Source organism: Muscardinus avellanarius (assembly GCF_963383645.1).
Source record: "Muscardinus avellanarius genome assembly, chromosome: 5".
NCBI classification, from domain to species: domain Eukaryota; kingdom Metazoa; phylum Chordata; class Mammalia; order Rodentia; family Gliridae; genus Muscardinus; species Muscardinus avellanarius.
Window position 1 is genome coordinate 82,372,602 of NC_137790.1, and position 27,169 is coordinate 82,399,770.

Here is a 27,169-nt window from a genome sequence, read left to right on the forward strand (position 1 = left end):
ATATTTTTAATGTTCTACTGCCTGTTAGTCATAGAAAAGGTGAATGGCAAGTGTGTTCTCCAGGGTTTAAGGCACTGTATTTCTTTTTTACAGTGTTTCCAACATAGAGAAGATAACCTGATGCACAGTGGGCTCAATAAATATTTGTTGAATGAATTAATGATTGACAGGAACTACTGTACTGTTATAGTGGTGGTTTTCTGTAAAGAAATGTGTGTTTTGACCACACGATGGAGCCATTTTACAGTTATTTGAAAAGTAGAGCTGAAGACAAATCAGACGACACAGGCTATTTTCTCCAATAATTTAAAGTAGGAAATACATTTTTCACATAGGTTACCTAAAAAATCTACTCACTTAGCAACCCACATGCAGGGTATATGGGCCATAAAACTGGAATTCCTGGTAAAGGACAGAAACGTATCACGTGTGTGACTTCTACTTATCCTGGCTTATTGTGGATGAGGAATGTGCTAACCAAAACAACTTTCACTTGATGGCTGATAAACACCACACTACATGCTCTTTTGATCATTGATACTTTGAGGCCTCTCAAAAATATCCACAAGATAGTGGAACTAAGATGGAGATCTGCCTGATGTTTTAAGATGCTCTGAAGGAAAAACAATGTGCCATACCTTTATATTTATCTCAGATTAAAGTAAATCAATACCCTTGGGGTAAGAACAGAAGCTTTGTAAGTGGGCTGCATAGGAGGCAGTTATGAAGTTTACTGGAACCACTTCTAAGAGCAGGGAAGTGTCCTTTCCTTTCACTTTCAGGTCAATAATGGGGGAAAGGGAACAGAAGACAACTTCAGTTTCTATAGTCCACCATTTTAGATTTGACATTCTTACTTGTTTTCCAGATTCTTTGGGAAAGCTTATTCCATCTCCAATAAACACACACACACACACACACACACACACACACACACACACACACACACCTCAAAGTCTCTATGTGTGGCTACCAGCCTCATATTCATATTCTCTCTCTCAATATAGGGATGGATTTCAGGGGCATTCCCCTGGTCCTATTTGTTTGTTTGTTTGTTTGTTTGTTTTGAAACAGTGTCTTACTAAGTTGCTGAGGCTGGCCTCAAACCCATGATTCTCTTGTATCATTCTCCCAAGTACTGGGATTCCAGGAGTACCTCACCATATCTTGCACCAGCCTCATTCTTTACCATAGATTTCCAGAACTATTAACTTTCTGTACCCTTTTCAGAGCCCCTCTGGACACTTCCACTGGCCCTTGGTTTTATTCAGTGCCCCACAATAGCACTGGAGACTACTTTCAGCCCTTTGAATAGAACTAGCTAGGATACCCACCAACAACAACACATACACACATGTGCACATGTGCACACACACACAGACACACACACACTCCCTGGGATGGTATTATTGACCTTAGTAATCTATGCTTTACAGAGTACACTATAATCTAGGATGAAATGTTATCAGTTGTTAACATATCATTTGCTACGTGCATCTCTTTTATTTTTAATAACTCACTAACATATATGGGGAGGGTGGAGGTGGCAGCAGATTGAGATGCTGAGGAAAAAAACACCAAGTGATGTGTGCATCTATGCTTGTGTTGCTGTGTACAAACTGATGTAAGAGACTTTAATCCTTTTTTCTCTGTTAAGTGATGTGTGTTTGTCAATCACAACCATCCCAAGGTACATACTTTGAACTTCAAAGCACCTGGAAAAGATATGGGGACTACATTTCTCCTCCTAAGTATCCCTGCCTTAGCATTTAAAATAAATACAAAAAGGAAAAGAAAAGAAACGTAGTCAATCACAGTCCTAGAAAAATACTAGTTCAAAGATAGTCACAGTCCTAGACAAATCCTAGTTCATGTACTGCAAAGACAATTTTGGATAATTTGTTTCCTTTCAAAATCCTCCTCTAAATTCCTTCTTATAACATCTTACCTTATTTTACCTTTCCTTTTTCTATTTCTCAAGCTCTCAAATATTTTTTAAATTTATTTTAACTGATAACATGAAACAAAGATATGTACCTATTAATGGACTACCAAGTGATTGTTGATACTGATATGCATTGCATAACATTTAAATCAGGTTAAATGTATCTATATCTAGATATTTATCACTTCTTTATGATAAAAAATATTCAAAATCATTTACTATTTTATACACACACACACACACACATATAGTATATATATGAAATTAGCTATTGGTATCCTACTTTTCAACAGCAAACAAGAACATCTCACTCTTATCTGACTATAACTTAGTACCTACTGATTAACTATTGTTCAATGCTCTCTGCCCCTGACTCTTCTTAGCCCATGTTAATCACCATTCTACTCTCAATTTCTATGAGATCAACATTTTTAGATTCCAAGTATGAGTGATGCCATGAATCGCTTGTCTTTCTGTACCTGACTTATTTCAATTATCAGAATCAACAACAAATGCTGGCAAGGATGTGGGGAAAGAGGAACTCTCTTACACTGTTGGTGGGAATGCAAACTAGTTCAACCACTATGAAGATCTGTGTGGAGATTCCTAAGAAAAGTGGGAATAGATCCACCATATGATCCAGTTATACCACTCCTGGGTATCTTTCCAAAGGGGTTGAATTCAGAGAACTACAGCAACATATGCATACCTATGTTCATAGCAGCACAATTCGTAATAGCCAAAATATGGAACCAACCCAGATCTCCATCAACAGATGAATGGATAGCAAAACTGTGCGAAATACACACAATGGAATTCTATTCAGCCATAAAGAAGAACAAAATTATATCATTTGCAAGAAGATGGAAAGCCCTGGAGAACATTATGTTAAGTGAGATCAGCCAAGCACAGAAGGAGAAGGTACATGTTTCCTCTAATATGCCCAAACTAGGAAACACAGAGGATACCAGTGGGACTCCAGATAATGGAGGGGAAATATCAGCAAAGTTTGAATGGAAAGATAGGAGAGGAGGAAGGCTTATCTTGATTAATGAGGGTCTACATCTGAATATGTGTAAAATTATGAATATGACATGGTTAACCTGGACAACCATTGGTGGGAGGGGGAAGGGAAAACTGGGGTGGGGGGGAGAGGGCACCAGATATAGTTTAAATGTAAACTATTTATGTTCAATAAAAAAATTGTTAAAAAGAAGAATATAAACCAGTTCCATCCATGTTGCAAATGAAAGATTTCTTTTATTTATTATTGAATGTATTCTATTGCATATTTATATCACATTTTATTTAGTCATTTTTTGACTATTGTGAAGTTTTATATTAAACATGGAATTGCAAATGCCTCTTTGATACACTGATTATATTTTCTTTGGCAATATACTTAATGGAATTGTGAATGTAGCATGGTCAACCTGGACACTCATTGTTGGGAGGCGAGAGGAGAAGCAGGGGGAAAGGAAAAGCAGGGGAGGGGAGGGCAGCAATTCATACTATGTGAATCTATTCCATTTTCAATATAATCCATATAAAAATAAAAAATTTAAAAAATAAAAAATAAGATGCTATACCTGATAAAATAAATAAATAAAATGAATATAAAGAAAGAAAAATTATATGAAACTTTAAAAGATATGATCAACTATAATAAAAATGTTAATTACATAGGCATCAACCTTTAGGAAATAAAATGGTTTCTTAAGGGTTGGATGGTTATGATGTTTTTGTGTACTTTATGAAAATTTTTATTTTTTTTGTTTATGCCATCAAAAAAGCACAATATTTTTAAGCTAAAATATTTAGTAAACATCAAAAGAATTTATAAGAATAATTATAACAGCCCTAAAACTTAATTTCATATTACATCATTTGTGATATATAAAGCAAACAAGTTTAGTGTTTACAACTGAGTAAAAAATGTAAGGTATTTTTGTTGTGTTAATTAGATTGCCAGTGGAGATAATCTGAAATTCAGCCTGTGAGGTGTATTAAATTATAGTATAAATGAATTATTTTATTTCAAAGGCTTAGTAGGAATATATGAATATCTGTCACAAATATACCTTTCATTTGTCCTAATAACAATTCTGCAATTACTTACTATATTCCAAGTACTTGCTACATGTTGGGTATATTCTTGGTCACAGAAAAGGATAGGGCTTGTCTTTTCAAGGCTTATAATCTAATTGGAAGGTAGGTAAAGATGACAATAAAAAAATTTATTTCACTTGAATGCAAATGATAAAAAGAAAAGAAAGCTAAGTCATTTAGATAGTGATAGAAGCAAAGAACTTTGGAATGGATGGTCAGGGTAAACTTTTTTTAAGATAACATTTGGAAAGAATATTATTATTATTATTATTATTATTATTATTATTATTATTATTATTTTGACAGTAATGGGGATGGAACCCAGAAGCATTCTACCCCTGAGTGACACTCCCAGCCCTATTTTTTATCCTTTACTTTGAAACATGGTCTCAAAATATTGAATTGCAAAGGGCCTCACTAGTAACTGAGGCTGTCCTTGAGATCCTCCTGTCTTAGCCTCCTGAATGCTGGGATTACAAGCATGCTCCACCACACCCAGAGGAAAGAATGGATTATAAAGAGACAGCTAAATGGCCAATAAATATTCCTATGTATAATATATATTCCTATGTATAATATATATTCTTTTTTTGTGGTACTGGGGATGGAAACTGGGGACATTCTACTTCTGAGCTACACCCTTAGCCCTAGATTTTAGTGTTTTTATTTTTGAAACAGGGTCTCACTGAATTGCAAAGTGCCTCACTAAGTAGCTGAGGCTGGTGCTAATCACAATCCTTCTGTCTCAGCCTCCCCAATGCTAGAATTACAAATGTGCATCACCACACCTGGCTGATTATTATATATTTTATTTATTTTTTAATTTTTATTTTTATTGAACATAAATGGTATAAATTTAAACTATACTTGGTGCCCTCTCCCCCCTGCCCCTGTTTTACCTTCCCCCCTCCCACCAATGATTGTCCAGGATAACCATGCCATATTTATAATTTTACACATATTCAGATGTAGACCCTCATTAATCAAGTTCATTCTTCTTTCCTCCCCTATCTTTCCATTCAAACTTTTCTGGTATTTCCCCTCCATTATCTGGAGTACCACTGGTATCTTCTATGTTCCCTAGTTTTGGCATATTAGAGGGAACATATGTACTTTCTCCTTCTGTGCTTGGATGATCTCACTTAACATAATGCTCTCCAGGACTTTCCATGTTCTTGCAAATTATATTATTTTGTTATTCTTTATGGCTGAGTAGAATTCCATTGTATGTATTTCCCAGAGTTTTGCAATCCATTCATCTCTTGATGGATACCTGGGTTGGTTTCATATTTTGGCTATTACGAATTGTGCTGCTATGAACATAGGCATGCATATGTTGTTATAGTTCTCTGGATTCAACCCCTTTGGAAAAATACCCAGGAGTGGTAGAGCTGGATCATATGGTGTATCTATTCCTAACTTTCTTAGGAATCTCCACACAGATCTCCATAGTGGCTGAACTAGTTTGCACTCCCAGAAACAATGTAAAGAGTTCCTCTTTCTTTATGCTTGCCACTCTGACTGGGGTTAGATGGAATCTCAGTGTAGTTTTGATTTGCATCTCCCTGATGGCCAATGATGTAGAACATCTTTTCATAGATCTATTGGCCCTTTGTATCTTGTCTTCTGTGAAGTGTCTATTTAGTTCATTTGCACATTTCTTGATTGGGTTGTTTGTTTTGCTAGTGTAGTCTTTTGAGATCTTTGCATATTCTGGATATTAGCCCCCTATAAGAGTGGTGGCTGGTAAATATCTTTTCGCATTCTGTAGGCTTCCTCTTTAGGTTACTGATAGTTTCCTTTGATGAGAAGAAACTTTTTAGTTTGATGGTATCCCACTTGTTAATTCTTGCTTTAATTTCTTGAGCTTTGGAGTTTTTGTTGAGAAAGTTACTGCCTGTGCCAATATGTTGTAGTGTTGAACCTATGCTCTCCTCTACTAACTTCACAGTCTCAGGTCTAATTTCTAAGTCTATGATCCATCTTGAGTTGATTCCTGTGCATGGTGAGATATAGGGGTGTAGATTCATCTTTCTACAAATGGTTAGCCAGTTCTCCCAGCACCATTTGTTGAAAAGACTCTTTTCTCCAGCGTACAAGTTTGGCCTCTTTGTCAAAGATTAATTGACTAAAGATGTGTGGGTTTGTTTCTGTATCTTCTATTCTAATTCACTGGTCAGTATATCTGTTATTGTGCCAGTACCATGCTGTTTTTACTATTATTGCTCTATAGTATAATTTGAAGTCTGGAATTGTGGTGCCTCCTGCATATTTCTTATTGCTGAGAATTGCTTTGGCTATTCTGGGTCTATTCTTTCTCCATATAAAGTTCATGATTGATTTTTCTAGGTCTCTGAAGAATGTCACTGGTATTTTAATGGGAATTGCATTGAACTATAAATCAGTTTTGGCAGAATGGCCATTTTGATGATATTTATTCTGCCTATCCATGAGCACAGGAGATCTTTCCATCTTCCAAGGTCTTCTTCAATTTCTTTCTTTAATGTTTTATAGTTTTTGTTGTAGAGGTCTTTACATCTTGGGTTAGGTTGATTCCTAGGTATTTTATTGGTTTTGCAGTTATAGTGAATGGAATTGTTTTCTTTGTTTCTTTCATTGTGGATTCATTTTTGGCATAAAGAAAAGCCACTGATTTCTTTAGGTTGGTTTTGTATCCTGCGACTTGTCTGAATTTGTCAATCAGCTTCAGAAGTCTTTTCATTGAGTTCTTTGGGTCTTCCACATAAAGGATCATGTCATCTGCGAATAAGGATAATTTTAATTCCTCTCTTTCTATGTGAATTCCTTTGATTCCCTTCTCTTATCTTATTGCTGCAGCAAGAGTCTCAAGGACTATACTGAAAAGGAGTGGTGATAGTGGGTATCCTTGTTTTGTTCCTGACTTTAGAGGAAATTCTTGCAATTTTTCCCCATTCAATATAATGTTAGCATTGGGTTTACAGTATATTGCCTTAATGATGTTGAAGTACATTCCTTCTATTCCAATTTTCTGCAGTGTTTTTAACATAAATGGGTGTTGGATTTTCTAGAATGCTTTTTTAGCATCTATTGCTATGATGATGTGGTTTTTGTTCTTGGTTCTATTTATGTGGTGAATAACATGTATTGATTTGTGTATGTTGAACCAGCCTAGATTTCAATGCATATAGCTAGTATTTTGTTTAGAATTTTTGCATCTATGTTCATTAAGTATATTGGCCTGTAGTTTTCCTTTCTTGAGGTATCTTTATTTGGTTTGGGAATTAATGTGATACTGGCCTCATAGAAGGAATTTGGGAGAGTTCCATCTCTTTCAATTTTCCAGAACAAGTTATGAAGTATCGGTATTAGTTATTCACTGAAGGTTTTGTAGAATTCAGCTGGAAACCCATCTGGACCTGGGCTTTTCTTTGGTGGAAGGAATTTTTATTGCCGTTTCTATTTCTTTCATTGCTATTGGTTGGTTTAGGCTTGTTATATCCTCTTGGTTGATTTTAGGTAGGTTAATTGTGCTTAGAAATCTATCAATTTCTTCCATGTTTTCTAGTCTATTGGAGTATAAATTTTTAAAGTAGTTTCTGATAATCTTTTGAATTTCTTCACTATCTGTGGTGATATCTCCTTTTTCACTTCTAATTTTGAAAATTTGAGTTGATTCTCTTTTTCTTTTGGTTAGGTTGGCCAGGGGTTTATCAATTCTATTAATCTTTTCAAAGAACCAACTTTTTGTTTTATTGATTTTTGAATTGTTTTCTTATTCTCTATTTCATTTATTTCTGCTCTAATTTTAATGATTTCTTGCTTTCTGCTGGCTTTGAGAATAGACTGTTGCAGACTTTCTAGGTCCTTTAGTTTTGTCATTAGGTTCTTTACTTGGTGGTTCTCTGTCCTTCTTATTTTGGCACTCAATGCAATAAACTTTCCTCTTAATACTGCCTTCATGGTGTCCCATAGATTTTGGTAGGTTGTGTCCCTGTTTTCATTTGTTTCCATAAGTTTCTTTATTTCTTCTCTAATTTCTGCTCTTACCCATTCATCATTTAATAGTGTATCATTCAATCTCCATGTATTTGAATAATTTCTTTTGAGTTTCCTATTGTTGATTTCTACTTTTATTCCATTGTGATCTGAAAAGATGCAAGGAATTATATTACATCTTTTGAATTTGCTGGTGCTTTCTTTCTGTCCCAGGATGTGGTCTATTTTGGCCAAGGTTCTATGGGCTGCTTAGAAGAATGTGTATTCTGTAGTTCTTGGTTGAAATATTCTGAAAATGTCTACTAGGTCCATTTGGTTCATGGTTTCCTTTAGTTCTAAAGAGTCTTTACTCATCTTTTGCCTTGAATATTGATCCAGTGGTGTAAGAGGCATATTAAAGTCTCCCAGAATTATTGTATTTGGGTCTATTTGGGATCTGATGTCCAGAAGGATTTGTTTTACAAATATGGGTGCACCCATGTTTGGGGCATAAATATTTACTATCATTATATCTTCTTGGTGTATTGTTCCTTTAATAAAAGGAAGTGCCCTGATTTGTCCCTTTTTATGTGTTTTAGTTTAAAGTTTGTTTTGTTGGATATCAGGATTGCTACCCCTGCTTTTTTTTGGTCTCCAATAGCATGGTATATCTTTTTCCATCCTTTCACTTTTAGTCTGTGAATGTCTTTGGCTATGAGGTGAGTTTCTTGCAGACAGCATATATTTGGATTATGTTTCTTAATCCACATTGCCAGTCTATGTCTTTTGATTGCTGAGTTAAGTCCTTTGACGTTAAGAGATATTATTGAAATATGATTTTTGTTTTCTGCTATTTTGTGTTCTGTCTACTCTTGGGTGGTTTGGTCTTTCTTCTTTACTTAAATGGCCCACTTATTAACTTCCTCTCTTCTCTGGTTCTGGAGTGTGCTTCTTTTTTCTTCTTTATGTTTTTTTTTTAAGAATTTTCTCTAGTGTAGGCTTTGAATTCATGAATTTTTTAAGATTCTGTTTATCCTGAAACACCTTTTTCCCCCATTGATTTTGAATAGTAGTTTTTCTGGGTAGACTAGTTTTGGTTCAAAGTTATTTTCTTCCACGGTCTGAATCACATCATACCAGTCTCTCCTAGCATTCATGACCTCGGTTGTATAGTCTGGGATGATTCTTATTGTTTTGCCTCTCCATGTCACCCGTCCTTTTGTTCTCACTGCTTTTAAAATTCCTTCCTTGGCCTCTATGTTGGTCATTTTGGTTATTATGTGGCATGGGGAGGTCCTTATTTGGTCCTGTCTCAGTGGAGTTCTGTATACCTCCTGGACATGAAGATCTAAGTCCCTTTCCATGTTTGGAAAATTCTCTAAAATTATTTCTTTGAAGAGATTACGGATGCCTTTGGTCTGTTCCTCTATCCCTTCTTCAATGACTATTATCCATAAGTTAGGATGCTTCATATTATCCCATATTTGCTGGAGGTCTAGGTTTTGTTGCTGTAAGGATTTCTTTATATCACTGACTGTGTTTTCAGTTTTGCATGTACTGTCTTCTAACAGTGATATTCTGTTTTCCATTTCATCTAATCTTCCAGAATTTCTTTCTATTGCTGTCTTCATTTCACTTATTGACTCTTTCATTTCATTCCAGACCTCTTTCTGATTCTTTCTTAGTGTTTCTAACTCATCTATCATCTCCTCTAGACATGTTTAAAATCCTTTCATCATATTGTAAATCAAGATTCTGAACTCCCCTTCTTGCATTTCTTGTAGGTCAGTATTCGTGATGTCTGTTGTCTCTTCATTATTACTGGTTTTCGTATTTATAGCATTCTATGTCCTGTTTTTCTGATTTCTACCCATTGTTTGTGAGTATTATGTTTAGTCCAATCTTAGTATTAGGAGTTTAGAGTTATCGGCAGGTCAGCAGAACTTTTTCAATGTTGAGGGTTGGGTGATGGGGGAGGAGCTGGGGTGATGGGTAAAGGAGTTGGATTAGGTAGAGGATATGTTTAGGTTGAGAAGACTTTAAGTATGATAAGGTAATATCTTACTGAGAATGAGAGAGAGTTAATTAGTAGGACTCTTGTAGTTAGTAGAGTAGGTATGGAGATATGAAATACTTTGAGTATTAAACAAGGAGGTATATTATGGGGAAAAGTTTTGAGGGAATAGAGTAGATAAGTTAGTGTGGGGAAGTTTGTAAGAGAGGTGAGGGAAGGAGCAAACAAACATAAACAAAATATCAACACAAGATACCAAGACTAACTATTATGTAATCAAAGAAAAAAAACAAGAAAAAGGGGAAAAAGAAAAAGGAAATGAAAGAGGTAAAAAAGGACAAGAATAAAATAAAAGGAACTACTGGCTGTGTGAAACCAGAAAACAAAGCAAACTATCAAATATATATATATATATATATATATATATATATATATATATATATATTCAATAAGTAAAAGTAAAAGAAGGATGGGAAAAAAAAACAAAACAGCAACAACCATAACAAAACAAAAGCAATATAAGAACTAAACAAAACATCAACAGCAAAAGAAAAAAAAACTGTCCTACTTATTTATGAATATGGGGTCAGGTCCATATAATATTTGAATGTCTGATTGCTGTGGTAGCTTTCAGAATATAATTCAATGTCTCTTAATTTTCTTTGTACTCTATTTTCATCTTCTTAAGTCACTCTCTGAGTGTTTGGACACCTTTCTTTCCTTTGACTGCTTTGGGTTTAGGTGTCAGGATGACTGGTGTCACTGTTAATAAATTCTGTACAATTCCCAGGTTCTGTGTATTTCCAACTTGTAGTCAGCGCCTCTGCACTCACCACCCTAGACTCAGGCCTGTGCTTCCCTGCAGCAGGGGTGGAAGATGTCCAAAGTAGACTTGGAACCTCCCCCTGAGGCCCTGTGCAGGTATTGCATCTCAATGAATTTTCCTGTGTCTCTGGAAATTCTAACTGGGCTAGCCGGTGTGGTCCCAAGATGTACCCTGGGCAAAGGGTTGCTGGTCCCTGGACACACACACTTACTTCCAGAGCACTGCCAGTTCCCAGAGTGCAGGCTGAGTGCACTGCTATTACTGGACCCTGGTGTGAGTGGGTGCAGATGCCTAGTGCCTGGTTCTAGGCTCCACCAGGGTGCAATGGGCTGTGCTCTAGACTAGAACTGAGTCTCCAGCTCCTGGACAGGCGGGCGGGTGGAAACTCCTAGTGGTGGGCCAGAGGGGTGGGGTAGGCACACACAGATCCGGGGGCGCAGGTGCAGCGCAGTGTCCAGCAATGGTCTCTGCCTCCAGTGGGGTGTACGGGCTGGGAGCCTAAGGTGATCTCATGGGTGCACAGGGCTTTGGCCGCCTGGGAAACAGGCTGGTTGGCAAGGTAAGTGCCCCATCTCTGGCGGGGTGCGGAGACTAGGTGCACAAGGTGAGTGCTGAGTTTAAGGATGGGGGTGGCGTAGGCACAGGCAACTAGCGGGGATCCTGGGGCGCAGAGAGGGTGCACGAGGACAGTGCTGGGTTCTGTAGCGTGGGACAGATGCCCAGGGCCAGTGCCGGACCTGGGGCGCATGCTAGGACCCGCAACTTCCCTGGACACACTCAGATACCTGGCTTCCTTGATCCAGGTGTCCATGGGAGTCCCTGTGCCGCTGTGGTCCTGTCTTTGGTGAGCACACAGAATTCTGGCGTGGGCGCCGCTCGCTGCTTAAGATGAGGCTCTATGTTTGTTTTCAGTCTCGGGTTATTTTGCCATGGTTTATCAGTCAGGACTAGGGAATGCAGTTTGGGCCAGCAGCCCGCACAGCCCACGCTGGCGGGTGGCCTGGTTGTATCTGCAGCAGGTCTGATGCTCAATCTTCCTCCTCCTCCTCCTCCTCCTCCTCCTCCTCCTCCTCCTCCTCCTCCTTCTTCTTCTTCTTTTGCAGTGGATCTCGAGTTCAGGGTTTCCACCGAGGTACCTGGATCTGTTTTGGTTCCTGGGATGTATTTATTTTGTTGATTAAGACACTGCCTTCTAAGTAGTTGAACTTTATTTATTTCAGCTACTGAGAAGTGCTGTGTCCCTCAGTCACCATTTTGAATCTCCCTTATTATATATTTTAATCCAAAATGCTAAGCAAGTGTCTGATTAACCATGTTTGATCTCTACTCTTGAAGACACTGGTTTTTAAATTAAGAGAATGTCAGATTTTAATGTATTTTCCTCAAGCAGAAGTGGAAATAGGAAATTGATATATTTGTTAAAATGTTTCATTATTCTACTAATTTCTCAGTGGGTACTTAAGTCCTATGCCTTATAAGTAGATAAATGGGGAATTTTATTTGTTTGTTTTGTTTTGCAATACTGGGGATTGAATACAGGGGCATTTTACCTCAGAGCTATAGCCTCAGCCCTAATTTATTATTTATTTATTTATTTATTTATTTATTTATTTATTTATTTGTGGTACTGGTGGAACCCAGAGACTTTCTACCTCTGGGCTGTATTCCCAGACTTATTTTCTATTTTATTTGGAAACAGGGTCTCACTAAGTTGCTGAGAGCCTCACTAAGTGGCTAAGGCTGGCTTCGAACTTGTACGATCCTCCTGTCTCAGCCTCCCAAGCGCGGGGATTACAAGCATGTGCCACCATGCCTGGCTATTATTTTATTTTGAAACAGTATATCAAAAAGTTGCCAAGGTTGATCTCCAACCTGTGATCCTTTTGTCTTGGCCTTCCAAGTATTGAAATTACAGGTGTGTACCACCACACCTGGTGATATGCAGGTAATTTTTTTTTTTTTTGGTGGTCATACTGGGGTCTCTGGAAGCCCTTCTACCTCCGGGCTACACTCTCAGACCTATTTTATACTTTTTATTTGGAAACAGAGTCTTTTAGGCCAGCGTGGCTCTCTTCAAACCTGAGAGATCCTCCTGTCTCCGCCTCCCAAGTGCAGGGATTACAAGCGTGCGCCACCATGACCAGCTAGGTAATTTTAATATTTAGTTTTTATTGTACAGGATGAAGTTTCTGAAGTAGAACTGGGAAGTGGCTTCCTTGGCCAAATCTCTTTATAACATTTCCATTTTTTTAACGTTAAAGGATTATAGTGCTCTGCTAAATTTTGAGCTTGGCAATACACAACACCCTGAATTTGAGATTGAATTACATTCAACACTTAATGAATTAACACTTAATGACTACTAACAGGTACTGTGCCTTATTTCTGCTACCATGTTATGATCTCTAACCTTTGATATCCTTATATTTTCATCATATATAGGATCCATTTTATCTTTATTTTCCTTCTTGATGAGCTTAGATTTCATGTTTCACTATTTATTGTTTTAAAAACATCCAGAATTCCATTTTTTTCTTCATATTTGCAAAACACAATCAATCATCTGTCATCTCTACACTTACACCAGAGCAGCTGGAAAGACTTATACACCTGAGTAGAATGGCCTACTAGTTTCCTAGTACTATTAGAAAATTTCCACAGATTTGGTGGCAAAAATCAACAGAAAATTATTCTCTTGCTGTTCTGAAGTTCTGAAGTCTGAAATCATTATGACTAGGCTGAATCTAGAGGTTGTCAGAGCCCTTTGTCCTCCATAGGTTCTTGGGTAGGACAAGTTGCTTGACTCTTCCAGCTTCTGGTGACTTCTAGTTTTACTTAACATATGGCTGTATCTCTCCACATTCACTTGAGAGTTGCTGCCTCCGTGATGATATTGCCTCATCCTCTTCTACATGTTCACTTTCCCTTTGCCTAACTCTATGCCATCATGAGAACATTTCAATCGACATCTAAGAAACTTGTATAAACCCCAAATATATACTTATTTCAAGATAATTAATCATATCTGGAGAAACTTCAAGATGTGTGCTAACATTCACAGGTTCCAGGGACTGCGACCTGATACTTTGAGAGACTGTTTATCAACCAAACACAAATAGTTTCACTTCTGAGTCATGGCTTCAAAATTTGAATAGGTTCTCAAATTTGCCTGACAATATCTACTGACTTTCCATAATGGCTTCATATTCCCTTTCTTTCAGTCTTTTGTGTTATTCTCAAACTTTTTTGTTAGCTTAAGACTTTGATGATGGTTTGAAAGTTGTAATTTTTTATTCTTGTATTTTTAATTTTATCTTGTGCTACTGTTCCAGTTGCCTGCTGTGTACCAGCCACAGTTCATTCAGTCCATAGTTCTTTAAAGTATATGGTACTTACCATGCCCTGTCTATGATTTAGTGATTTCTACTACTCTTTGTCCTCTCATCCCTCCTTTAAATAAAGCCAAGACTATCTTTGCTTATTTTACTGGTGTCAGAAAATATCCTTTCATTAGGGGTCTTTGCAGATGGCATGATTGTTTTCTATTTCTATATTTTTCTACAACTTCCACACTTTGCTAAAGACCATAATGGTTTCTTCACCATCTAGTGTTCAGTCAGATGTTTTAAACATAAAAGGCTCTCCGTGGTTTTCTAAATTAACTAATGGGTGGAACACCTGTGATAATATGTTACAATTTTCTCATCCCTAGATATATATCTGAGATAAATAAAAACATGTCTAGCAAAAACATGTACACAACTATTCTTAGCAGCAGTATATATAATCACTAAAAGTGGATGAAATTCCACCTATCAACTGATTAGTCAGTCATAAAAAATAAAATGTTACAATTTTATGTTGGAATAGTAAAATAGCTTGGAAGATAACATGAGACTGAGGTAGACTTGTTTGAATCTTGGTTTTTCTACATTTAAGTAGGAAAAACTTGGGAAAATTAAGTAATGTTTAAATATTTTACATACTTTTTTTCTTCCAAAAACTGAATATTAAGTCATGTCTCTAATCTATTCAGTTATTTATGGAGAAATATTTTAACTTGTCAGATCTTAATTTTTCAACTTTAAAAAGATGGGCTCAGACTCAGTGATCTGTAACATGTATATTATCCTATAATTTTCTTTTCTGTAAGGTTCTAAGTGAAACTAACTACCACAATAGACACAAAGGAATATCTTAACATTTTAGAGAAAAATCACATAAGTATGTTGAATATTTATGACCGCATAAGCTTTTCAATGTTTGTTTTTAAGTGAAATATAGTACATAAAAGCATTACATCACAACATCTATCCTAGATTTTGTTGTGGCTATTTCAGGAGTTGACAAGCCACATCATTTGCCAATCATCTTTCATTCTCATAATTTGACAGATTAGAAAGTTGTGACAAAAAACTAATTTCAGTTCAGCTTGGGTTATTCTTTGCAGCTTTCATAGAAATAGATTGATGTACTCTATGTGAAACAGATGAATGTTGCTGGCAACTCATTTGTGAGATGGAGAGCTGAGAAACAGTGAAAATTACTTCCAGTGCTTTTATTTTATATATTGCTAGGATAGAGAAAAATAAGTAACCTTTTTGGTTTAATAAGATAATGTCATAGATAAAAATCACTAGCTCCTAAGCAAAAAAATATTTTTAAATGATTTCTCATCCTCTTTCAGGTAAGAACTGCAGGCAAGCATATATGGATTATTAAACTCTGGATAAGGGAACAATGAATGATATTTAGTAAAATAAAAGACTAATGCAGAGAAAGGAGCAATGGACTTAGAATGCAGATTATCTGGATTCTGTTTCTTGCATTGACATGAACTTGATTTATAACAATATATTATTTTAAGGTGCCTGATGCTAATAAAGTTTTTCTGCAGTAAAACACATTGACTTAAATATTTTCTTTCAAGTCCCTACAATATTTTTATCAGTTACAATAATATAATCAGGGTGTATTCATTTTGAGTCACCCCCCATGCCATTTTGGCATGGGGCTGTATTTCTATTTTCTGTATTTCTATCTTTCTAATAAACTTCTTTAAATCTTCAAAAAAAATGAAATAATATAATATAATCAAGCAACACAAGGCTTAATTCAAACTAGTGTAAAGATAGCTTACACTAGATATAGTTATTTCAAATACTATGAGACCAAAAAATGAGGTAAGTTGATGGTTGGTTGATCAACAAATCAATCAAATTATCCAGGGTCCAGGTTCTCTCTCTTCACGTCACCCCCCTTCACCCCTCCCAACCAACTAGGTTACAAGATAACTATATAAATTTCAAAAAATAATGTCTTAAAAACAATTCTCAAGCACTATAAAAAGCTTCTTATGTTCTTGAAAAGTAACTGAACTTGGGTATGGTGGAACATGCCTGTAATCCCAGTACTTGGGAAGTTGAGACAAGATGATTGCAGGTCTGAAACAAGTCTCAGACACTTAGGTAGACCCTATTTCAGAATAAAAACAAAATAGGGCTGGAAAGCCCCTGGGTTAACACTACAATAACCAAAAACTAAAAACATTTATTGAAGTTTCAGATGTGTGTATGACAGAATGAGAGAAGAAATGTGTGTGTTTTAATGTGCACAGAAATGCACAAACAGTGTATTTGATACCTTAGGACATTTTTTGTCAACTTGAATACAAGGAGATGGTCCAGATATAGCTAACTGTGTTGGACAGTGGAGAAAGAAATCAGTATGCTTGAGGATTCAAATTTCTGGCTGAAGCTTTGCACAAGTGACCTGAAAATTTCTATTTTCATCCTTAAAGAAATCCACATCTTATATATTAGTGGAGCTGAGATGACTGAAAAGCAAATCTAGAGCCTCATTTTATTAGTTGACCTAATTACAACTCAAATTGCATTCACACCACCACAGGCTGTTGCCATTAAAGCAATGATATTGATGAGGATGGATGGGATCTTGAAAATGGGAATGGAATCATCTGACAAGTTCTTGATGAAACCAGAGACTTCTAAATTCTCAAAAGTAATTTTTGACTGTGGAACATATTATTTCATTCATGGTTAAGAAGATTCACTCTGGTTTGCATGAGAAACTTAGAATGACCACCCCTGAGGTAGTTGTTTTTCAAGGTGCTGTTGATTATTCTAAACTATAACCCTTCTTTTCTCTTAGACCTATAACTAAACTCAGCTCTCATCATGCCTGGAGGAGGCTTTTAACAATTTACTCAGAGAGACATCTGTAAAATATGCATGGAAATGGATATTAATGGTATAAAATGATGGTGTTCAAAAAATAAATTTGGATCAGTCTGAGTTTATTGATATGGGCCTACTAAGCAGAAACTCTGGTTTAATTTAATGATCTTTTTGTGGTCCTGTGAATTGAACTCAGGGTCATTCTCCCATTGAGATACACCCTAGACCTATTTTATTTTTCATTTTGAAACAGTCTCACTAAGTTGCAAAGGGCCTTGCTAAGTTGCTGAGGCTGACTGTGAACTTGAAAACTTGTCTCAGCCTCCCAAGTGCTGGGATTTCTAGTGTAAACAAACCATGCTCAGCTGAAACTCCAATTTTAATGTTGAACTTTAGATAATTAGAAAGGTGTTTGTCTGTTTATGTGATTATTTGGCTGAAATGTGAACCACGAGGTTGTCCACACTAAGTAAAATTGAAATACCAGAGCTTCTTGGCAAATGTACAAATGATCCAAGGGCTTGGAAAATTGAAAATATAAAATGAATAAAGAATGTAAAATCTTCTCACTCACCCCCGGAGTGTCCAGAGCTCACACTTTACACTATGACTCAGAAATAAGTTTTTGAATAGAGCATCTGTGAAGACTTTTTGGTCACTCTTCTCTATAGAAATGAGAGTAGGAGCTGTTGCCAGTGAGTAGAAACACCTCAATGCAGTGGGAACAATTTGATTTCAGGGTTAAGGGGGGCAAGAAGCTATAATTAGTTACCAAAGGTGTGAGTAGCATAATGGACTGAAGTGTCAAAACAACAATCAGAATAACTGACACATAGATCCATGTCATCTGCTAGAGGATCATTATATCCTATAACTTAAATAGACAGTAAATCTACTAAGGTATTGCTTGGTCTACATCATAAAAGAGCTCTATTTCAACAGTACTAAATTTATTATTATTATTATTATTATTATTAATCATTATTATTTTCATATTGGAGATTGAACTCAGGGGCATTCTACCTCCAATCTTACCCTCAGCTCTCTTTATTTACTTTTTAAACAATTTGAATCAGGTCAGGCGTGATGGTGCACGCTTGTAATCCCCACACTTGGGAGGCAGAGACAGGAGGATTGCTCAAGTTCGAAGCCAGCTGCGCTAGCTTAAGAGACCCTATTTCCAAATTAAAAGTATAAAATAGGTGTGAGTGTGTAGCCCAGAGGTAGAAGGGCTTCCAGGAACCCCAGTACCACAACAAACAAACAAACAAACAAACAAACAAACAAATTTGAATCAGAATCTCACTAATTTGCTTAGGAATTTGCTAAATTGGTAAGGCTGGCCTCAAACCTGGCATCTGCCTAGACATAACATCATACTTGAACAAATGAGCCTTTTTTTCCTGTTACTGAGGATTAAACCCAGGCCCTGACATATATGAGGCAAATACTCTACCATTGAGCTACATTTCCAGCCCCTAATTAAAATAATCAAACAAAAGGTCATTGTCAATAAATTTACAAACCCTGAACCCCTTGAGGAAAGGAGAAGCTGGGTCCCCTTTAGAAATAACTTTGCTACATTGTTAAAAAATACATACTATTCATCTTTCTCCCAGGCTTCCCTGAAGGGGCATATGGCTTTTACAAGGAACTGTACATTGGGAAAAGGAAAATCATCAGACATTGCTAGGATTACTAAACAATGACTGCAAACTGAGACTAAATCAAGGAGGTTGAAAATGTCAGTGTGATGCACTAGTTAGAGGATTGGTTTATAGAAATCAAATCAATGAAGTTTCAGCTTGGATCCATCTCACAGTGGATTCAGTAGATCCCTGAACTCATCCTATGGTTATTTTCCCAGTTATAAAATTTATAGGTGGAATAGACATATTTAGCAACTGGTAGAAGTAGCTTATTTTTCTCATCCCATAGAGCGATAGCTATTATAGTGTGAAAATCCAAGTTGAAGCCAGCTAGAATGGTCTCCACTTAAGAAAATAATGAAAAAAAAGAAAGGAGGAAGGAAGGAAGGAAGGAAGGAAGGAAGGAAGGAAGGAAGGAAAAGGAAGGAAGGAAGGAAGGAAGGAAGGAGAAGGAAGGAAGGAAGGAAGGAGAAGGAAGGAAGGAAGGAGAAGGAAGGAAGGAAGGAGAAGAAAGGAAGGAAGGTAGGTAGGAAGGAAGGAAGGAAGGAAGGAAGGAAGGAAGGAAGAAAGGAAGGAAGGAAGAAAATGAGAATTCAAGGAAACCCTGCTATGTCTTCTTCAGTACTGTCTATATTAATATGAAACACAAAGGTCCATCTTTATTTGCTTTAACGAAGTTCAGCTAGTTACTGAAACATCTTAGGGACAGATTTCTTCCTCTTCTTCACTCCTGTGGTACATATTATGTTTTTTCTGCATTAATCACCAGACTTGTTAGATGTTGTCTTAGTAGCATTTTGCTTTCATTTTATCTTCTGTTGCAATAAATAAAAGGATAACTTTTGTCAAGTAATTATAAACGTTCCAGCTACTATAGAGTTTTATATGCATTACATAGTTTAATATAACAATTACAGCATGAGCTGAAAACTATAATGAATTTTTTTAAAGACAAGAAATCCAAGGCAAGGATATATTAAGTAAGTTTCCCCAGAGAAAATGGTAAGCAACAGAACTAGTACTCAGATATAGCTTTATCTGGCTCTAAGGTTCCTCAATACCACCACATTATAATGTAACAGCTGTTCATATTCTTTATACTACTTATCATGGTGTTTATACAAAGTAGAAAATTAATAAATGTTCATTTCTTAATCTTCAAAGGGGAAGATAATTTTCAGCTTAAATTGGCATGTTGGTAGCATTCCATGAGAATATCTTTTAGTTTTACTTCAAAATAATAATAAAGGCAAGGAAGAATTCAGAAAATTTCAACCCTCAATGCTTGGAAGAAAAACCATTGTACTGTTACTGAATTTTCTACCTATAAGAAATATGGAGAATGAAAATTGTGATTTGTTCCCTGAGAAGATACCAACAGGTTATGATTAAAGATGAGGTGGTTTATATATTTTTAACATACCATTAGCTTTGAATGACCCAATATATTTTTGCCCATATGCTAGAAATTAGAGAAAAGAAATAATATAATTACATATAATAATTATGTTGTACTTATGGGCCAGGCTTTGTTCCAAGAATAGTTTGTCCACTACACATTTGTTGAAAATGGAATGATGTTTTGTTGTTGTTGTTCTTTTCTTTTTTTTTTAATTAATTTATTTTTTAAATTGTTGCATTGTAGTCATATATCAATCACATTGGAGTACAAGACTTGAGAGGATATACAAGCACACATCATCCAATTAGCCCTCCTCCAGCCCCCATCCCATTCCCTCCCCCTCCCTCCATCCCATACTTCTATGGTGATTTACTTTGATACATTTGTTTATGTACCTCCTGCGTTTTAAAGAGGCTCCGTCCTCCAGTATTACATACCCTCTGATTGGTCACATTAGTTGCTTCACTATAGGGCCCTTTCTATAGCTCAACCTCTTCCTGTTGCCCTTTTCCTCCTAGTTATTGCTGATTAAGAGAAGCGTCTGATTTATATTTTCTGCGATATTTCTCTGTGCATGCTGCGTTGCAAGTACCAATCCCACTCTTGATGGTCCCAGTAGTGGTCTGGCTACTCAGTGGACTGATCCAGATCTCGCTGGCTCAAGCAGCGGCCTTGCCTCATGGGAGGCCCCAGTTCTGGTCTCGCTGGCCCCTGAACCGGTCTAACCCCTAAGCTGGCTTTGGTCCCGACCTTGGAGGCCGCAGGAGTGAACTTGCCTCACGCCAGGCTCCAATGCTGGCCATTGGCCCCTGCACCGGTTTAACCCCTTGGCAGGATTCCAATACCAGCCTCGGAGGCCCCATCACCAGCCTAGCCTCATGGCAGGCTCCAATGCCGGCCTCATTGGCCCCAGCACCAGCCTAACCCCTCGGCAGGCTCCGATCCCGGACTCGGAGACCCCAGCACTGGTCATGCCTCAAGGCAGGCTCCGGTGCCAGCCTCGCTGGCCCCAGCACTGGCCTAACCCCTCGGCAGGCTCTTATCCTGGCCTCGAGGCCCCAGTACCGGCTTTGCCTCACGACAGGCTCCTATGCCGGCCTCACTGGCCCCAGCAGCGGCCTAACCCCTCGGCAGGCTCCGATCCTGGCCTCGGAGGCCCCAGCACTGGTCATGCCTCACAGCAGGCTCCGATGCCGGCCTCGCTGGCCCCAGCACCGGCCTAACCCCTCGGCAGGCTCTTATCCTGGCCTCAGAGGCCCCAGTACCGGCCTTGCCTCAAGGCAGGCTCCGATGCCGGCCTCGCTGGCCCCAGCACCGGCCTAACCCCTTGGCAGGCTCCGATCCCGGATTTGGAGGCCCCAGCACTGGTCATGCATCAAGGCAGGCTCCGATGCCGGTCTCGCTGGTCTTTTCAATATCCAAGAGACAATAGGATTCTCAGTGGCCTGGCTTTTTTCCAGGTTACCTTACAAAAATATATGTATAAAATAAAATGAAACACAAATTATGTGTTCAGATGTTTTCTTTCTAAAATTTCTCAGGAAATCATAAGAGGATTTGAAAAAAGATCTATTGCCAGCTTTGGGAAGTGTGACACTGCATAACTATAATTTAAATGCCTTTTCAAGTACAATGCACTTTCTTTTTGAGATGTGAGTACAGTTAGACAGTTTTTCTTAAATATTAGCAGTCAGTAGAGACTTTTTCCTAGTTGATGTGAAAGGCAGTACCTAAGACTTTTGTTTACCCTGAATGTGGCTTCAGCCTTTCATCTGTGTCTTTGGAATCCTTTTTTGTTTGTTTATTTTAAACTTTCTACCCTATTTTGTTTTAACAAGGAATTCTTTTGCAAAGTGAATTCCAAGAAGAAAAACCATGGATTTTACCCCCAAGGCTCAACTTTCCCCTGAACTCTCTCTTTCTTTCTTTCTTTCTTTCTTTCTTTCTTTCTTTCTTTCTGTCTTTCTTTCTTTCTTCTTTTTTTCTTTCATTCTTTCTTTCCTTCTTTCTTCTTGAACATCACCAGTTGCATTCACTTTTATTTGAATAAAAATTTCTTACCCCCTATGCAGCCATGGTCAATGATTGCCTCTACCTATCTCAGCTTTTGAGACCCAAATTCTTTTAAAATTAGTTCCTCAGAAAAAAATAAATAAGTAAAAATGGAGTCCTAATGCTGGGAAAGCTGGAAGAATTCAAGATACTGATTTAAATGTTGCCTGTTATTATTTTTTAGGCTTCTATTCTAGAGAATTTGCATATACTGGGTGAGTGAGTAAAGGTAATAGGATAAGAAAAGTAACAGGGCTGCTATGATCTCTCAAGAACAAGAGGTAACACTTAGGCTTCCTTTGTCTCTCAGAACTGGAGGTACAGGCAGAGGCATCAATGTGCTGTGAGCAAAACACTACAAAATTCCCTTACTCCTGCCCAGCCTTTCTAATTCTACTGAGTATTAATTAGCAAATGAACCTATCCCAAACCACTTAAATGTCAACTATTTACATACTTATTCCCATTTTTTTTAAAAAAGGGGTCGATTAAATTTCTTTTTAAATATTGGTGGTGCCAATGTATTCTGTTCATTAATTTATTTATATGTAATAAAAATAATAATTGTCTCTGCAATTTTACTACCCCAAAGCACTCTGTGCTTCATACTCTCTTCTGATTTTGTATGAGATTAGTGAAAAGGAAAGAATTTTCATGGAAAAGTTATTACTATAATACGTTGATTGTTACATTAATTCTCCCCCTCATCCCAGCTCTATTGCCTGGCAGGAATTTTGGACTTTACTCAGGAACTGCTTAGTGAGCTTGTTCGTGTATGGGATTAGTTTAATCTCCTCTCACAAGCTTCTAAGCACTAGAAATGGTTGGCATAGACAAGAAGCAGTGGTAAAAATGGGGAGGGCAGGACTGAGGGAAATAGGGGTTAGTGATGACCTATGCCAACATTTATTTTGTCTTAGAACTAAATCTGAATACTGGGGAGAAGTAAGGGAGGGAGACAAGGAGATGCCAGGCAGTGGTGAATCAGAGTGTAAAATTGGGATGGTTGGTGATGATCTCTTCATGATTTTGTTGTGCTTAGAGTGCCTCCAAGCCCTGGGAGCAATCCACAAATGAGAGATAAAAGAAGGGGTAAGGGGAGTCATGGTTCTGATCCACAGTTAAAGGACAATAAGTAGAGAAAATAAAGACAAGAAAATTCTGGACCTGAAAGGGGTTGAGGGGCTGGGAATTTGACACGTGTTATGATAGACCTTATCTATTGTGAGGATAGTCTAGGTAAGGACCACAGTAAGATTTATTTTTATTTTTTTTTAATTTTTATGTGGATCATGTTGATAATGGCATACATTCAGACTGTGCTTGGTGCCTTCTCTCCCCCACTTCCCCTTCCCCCCTCCCAACAATGTGTGTCCAGGTTAACCATGCTACACTCATACTTTTACACATATTCGGATGTAGCTCCTCCATTAATCAACCTTAGCCTTATGGGAAATACACACAATGGAATTCTACTCAGCTATAAAGAAGAACAAGATCATGTTATTCACAAGAAGATGAAAATACCTGGAGAACATTATGTTGAGATCAGCCAAGCAGAGAAAGAGAATGGACATATGTTTTCTCTAATATGCCCAAACTAGAAACTATTAGGAATACCACAGTAAGATTTTAATAGAAAAATTTTCTAATATCTTTCTCCCCCTTGATCCAGATTTTTTTGGAATCTAAATAAGTTGGAGTGAGTCAGTTTTATGATTCAAATGTTTGACTGATTTCTGTGCAAGAGAAATATAAGAAGTTATCACTATCATTTGTATCTGGATATTATATATTGAGAACCCATAAATTCACTTTATTTAATGTAAAATGTTATTGTATATAACTTCCTATCCCAAATAATGAACATTAAAATTTTTGCTGTCAAAGCAAGTATGCTTCTTTTTATATTTTAAAAGCAGTAGAGATATGTTTTGTAAAAAATGTATTCTATAATGTTTAATTTGAACTTGAATAACATTTAAGTATGACTGTTCATGGATTAAGGACAGGGATTCACTCTTACAGACATCTTGTCAGGCAAATTTGATGTTGGGAGAACATTCACAGTATGTATTTACATAAACCTAGGCAGTGTAGATAGGTCACTGGAAATGACTATTTTTTAATCCAAAATGTTTACTATTTAAATGTCATATTATTAAAATCAAACAAAAATAAGAAAAGTAAATTAATTTGGTGGATTTGACCTTTTTATGTAATCAAGAGATAGAATAAGCACAAGATGGTGCTCAGAGCATAATACCTCATATTGCTTTACAGTAGGTTTTTTTTTATTTTTATTAGTAATAGTACACTCTGAAATAACAAAAGGTAGAGTAAATAATAAACCAGTAACAGTCACTTGTTAACATTATCAACCACTATGTAATATACATAACTGGATTGCTATGCTTTTACAAACATTACTGGCTCTGGAGTAAGTTTTATTTTATATATATATATATTTTTATTGGTCCATTGTAGTCAAACATCACAATGAAATGCAAGACTTGTGAGGGTATACCAGCACACATCATCCAATTAGCCCTTATTCCCCCCCCCGTCCCATTCCCTCCCCATCCCTTGATCTCATGCCTGATTTAGTGATTAACTTTGATACATTTGTTTACGTATATCATGCTTTTTAAAGAGATTGCATCGCCGGGCGTGGTGGTGCACACTTGTAATTCCCGCACTTGGGAGGATCATGCAGGTTCGAAGCCAGCAGCGCTGGCTTAGAAGACTCTGTTTCCAAATAAAAATATAAAATAGGTCTGGGAGTGTAGCCTGGAGGTAAAGGGGCTTCCAGAAATCCCAGTACCACAACATTATATATATCTATATCTATATCTATATCTATATATATATATAGAGAGAGATATATAGATATATAGATATATAGGTATATAGATATAGATATATAGATACACACACACACACACACACACACACACACACACACACACACACACACATATATATATATATATATATATATATATATATATATATATATATATATATTTGTTCTTCCTTGGGGCTTTTTCTTCAACTAGATCTCCTCCCATTACCCATTTTTTCCTAGGTTTCGCATATTAAGGAAAGCATCTGATTTTCTATTTTCTGTGATGTTCCCAGTCCCGCTCCTGAATGCCACGGCGCCAGCCTAACACCCCCCGCCCCCTCGGCAGACTAGTTCAAGCACTGGCCTTGCCTCATGAAAGGCTCCAATCCTGGCCTCACTGGCCCCGGTACCAGCCACACCCCTTGGCAGACTCCAATCCCAGCCTTGGAGGCCCCAGAACCGGCCTTGCCTCATGACATACTCTGATCCCCGCCTCACTGGCCCCAGTACCAGCCTCACCTCTCGGCAGGTTCCAATTACGGCCTCGGAGGCCCCATCACTGGCCTTGCCTTATGGCAGGCTCCAATCCCAACCAGGCTGGCCCTGGCTTCAGTGTCACCCTTCAGCAAGCTCCGATCCCAGCCTCAGATGCCCTAGCACCAGCCCTGCTTCATGGTAGGCCCTGATTCCGGCCTTGCTGGCCCCGGCACCAACCTCACCCCTTGGCAGGCTCTGATCCTGGCTTCGGATGGAGGCCCCAGCCCCAGCCTTGCCTCACAACAGGCTCCAATCCCAGCCTCCCTGGCCCTGTTGTTGGCCTTGTCACCTGGCAGATTCCTATCCTGGCCTCAGAGTCCTCAGCACCAGCCTTGTTGTGCATTGGGTTCTGATCTCTGTCACTATGAGCAGGTTGTCTATAGATGTTCCCTTTTTACTTTCTTTTTTTTTTTCTTGTGGTATTGAGGTTCCTGGAAACCCCTCAATCTCCAGGCTACACTCCCAGGGACCTATCTCTCATATATATAATTTTGGAAACAGGGTCTCTTAAGCCAGCAAGGCTGGCCTCGAACCAGTGTGATCCTCCTGTCTCTGCCTCCCAAGTGCAGGGATTACAAGCGTGTACCACCATGCCCGGTGTTATTCCTTTTTTTTTTTTTTTTTTTTTTTTTTTTTTGCTATGAAAAAGCAGTACATGTCTTTTGCAAAAGCTGGGATACCTAGTGTCAATAAATTTTGTCTTCTCTCCCAAGGCAGAGGTCCATAGCTACTCTTTGGAAAGTAGGCTCTGCCATTCCACATGGACCCTGGCCTCCTACTCTGTGGAGAGGAGCATGGTGGTCATTAGGGCTGATGATTCCCAGAACACGCAACATGTAGGCCCACCGCAGCTATGTGGGGCTCCCTCTAACACCCCCCATACCCTTTTGCCACTTAACATATTGTCCAGGCTTCTCCATCATGTGTGGCAGGTGCAGTCAATCTACTTTGGTGGTATTTCCTCAAAAGCTCAAGGTGGACTAAACTGGATCTGTCTGCCCACCAGTTTCTACCTTTGGGGCAATTTCTTCAGAAGATCCAGGTGGGTTGAATCTGGTCTCTGCCTTTCCAAAATAATAGCCTCCACCTCTGCCACCAGCATGAGTGCCCGCACCTCTGCGCTTCCCTGCTGCTGCTCTGCTCTGCTGGTGCCACCCACCGCTCCATCTGTGCCACTATACTGCCCCACCTGTGCCACTCTGCTGCCCCACCTGGCCACTCTGCCACCCTGCCTGCGCTGCTCTGCAGCTGTGCTAGCGCTGCCGATGCTCTGGTGCTGCACCTGTGCAGTTCTGCCGCTCCGCCTGCACAGCTAAGTCAGAGCCTCCTTCCCCCTGGTTCTTCCCTGAGTCCCTTCCTTCCATGATATAATGTCTAGAATTCTTTAGCATCAGCGGCAGGGGCAGTCCCCCTTCATGGGGTTTTTATTTCCAAAGGTTCCAAGTGAATTGGATAGAGTTTGTCTGCATCTCCTGAGTCCTAGCTACCACCACCACCATCTTGGCCCCTCTCCAATATATTTATATATTTTTTAACAAGAGAAGACAGTATGTGTGATTTGAAGAGGTTGTGGGTTCCAGCACTCAGCAGCAATGAATTTTATCTCCCTTCCAAGATTGGAGGCCACAGCCTC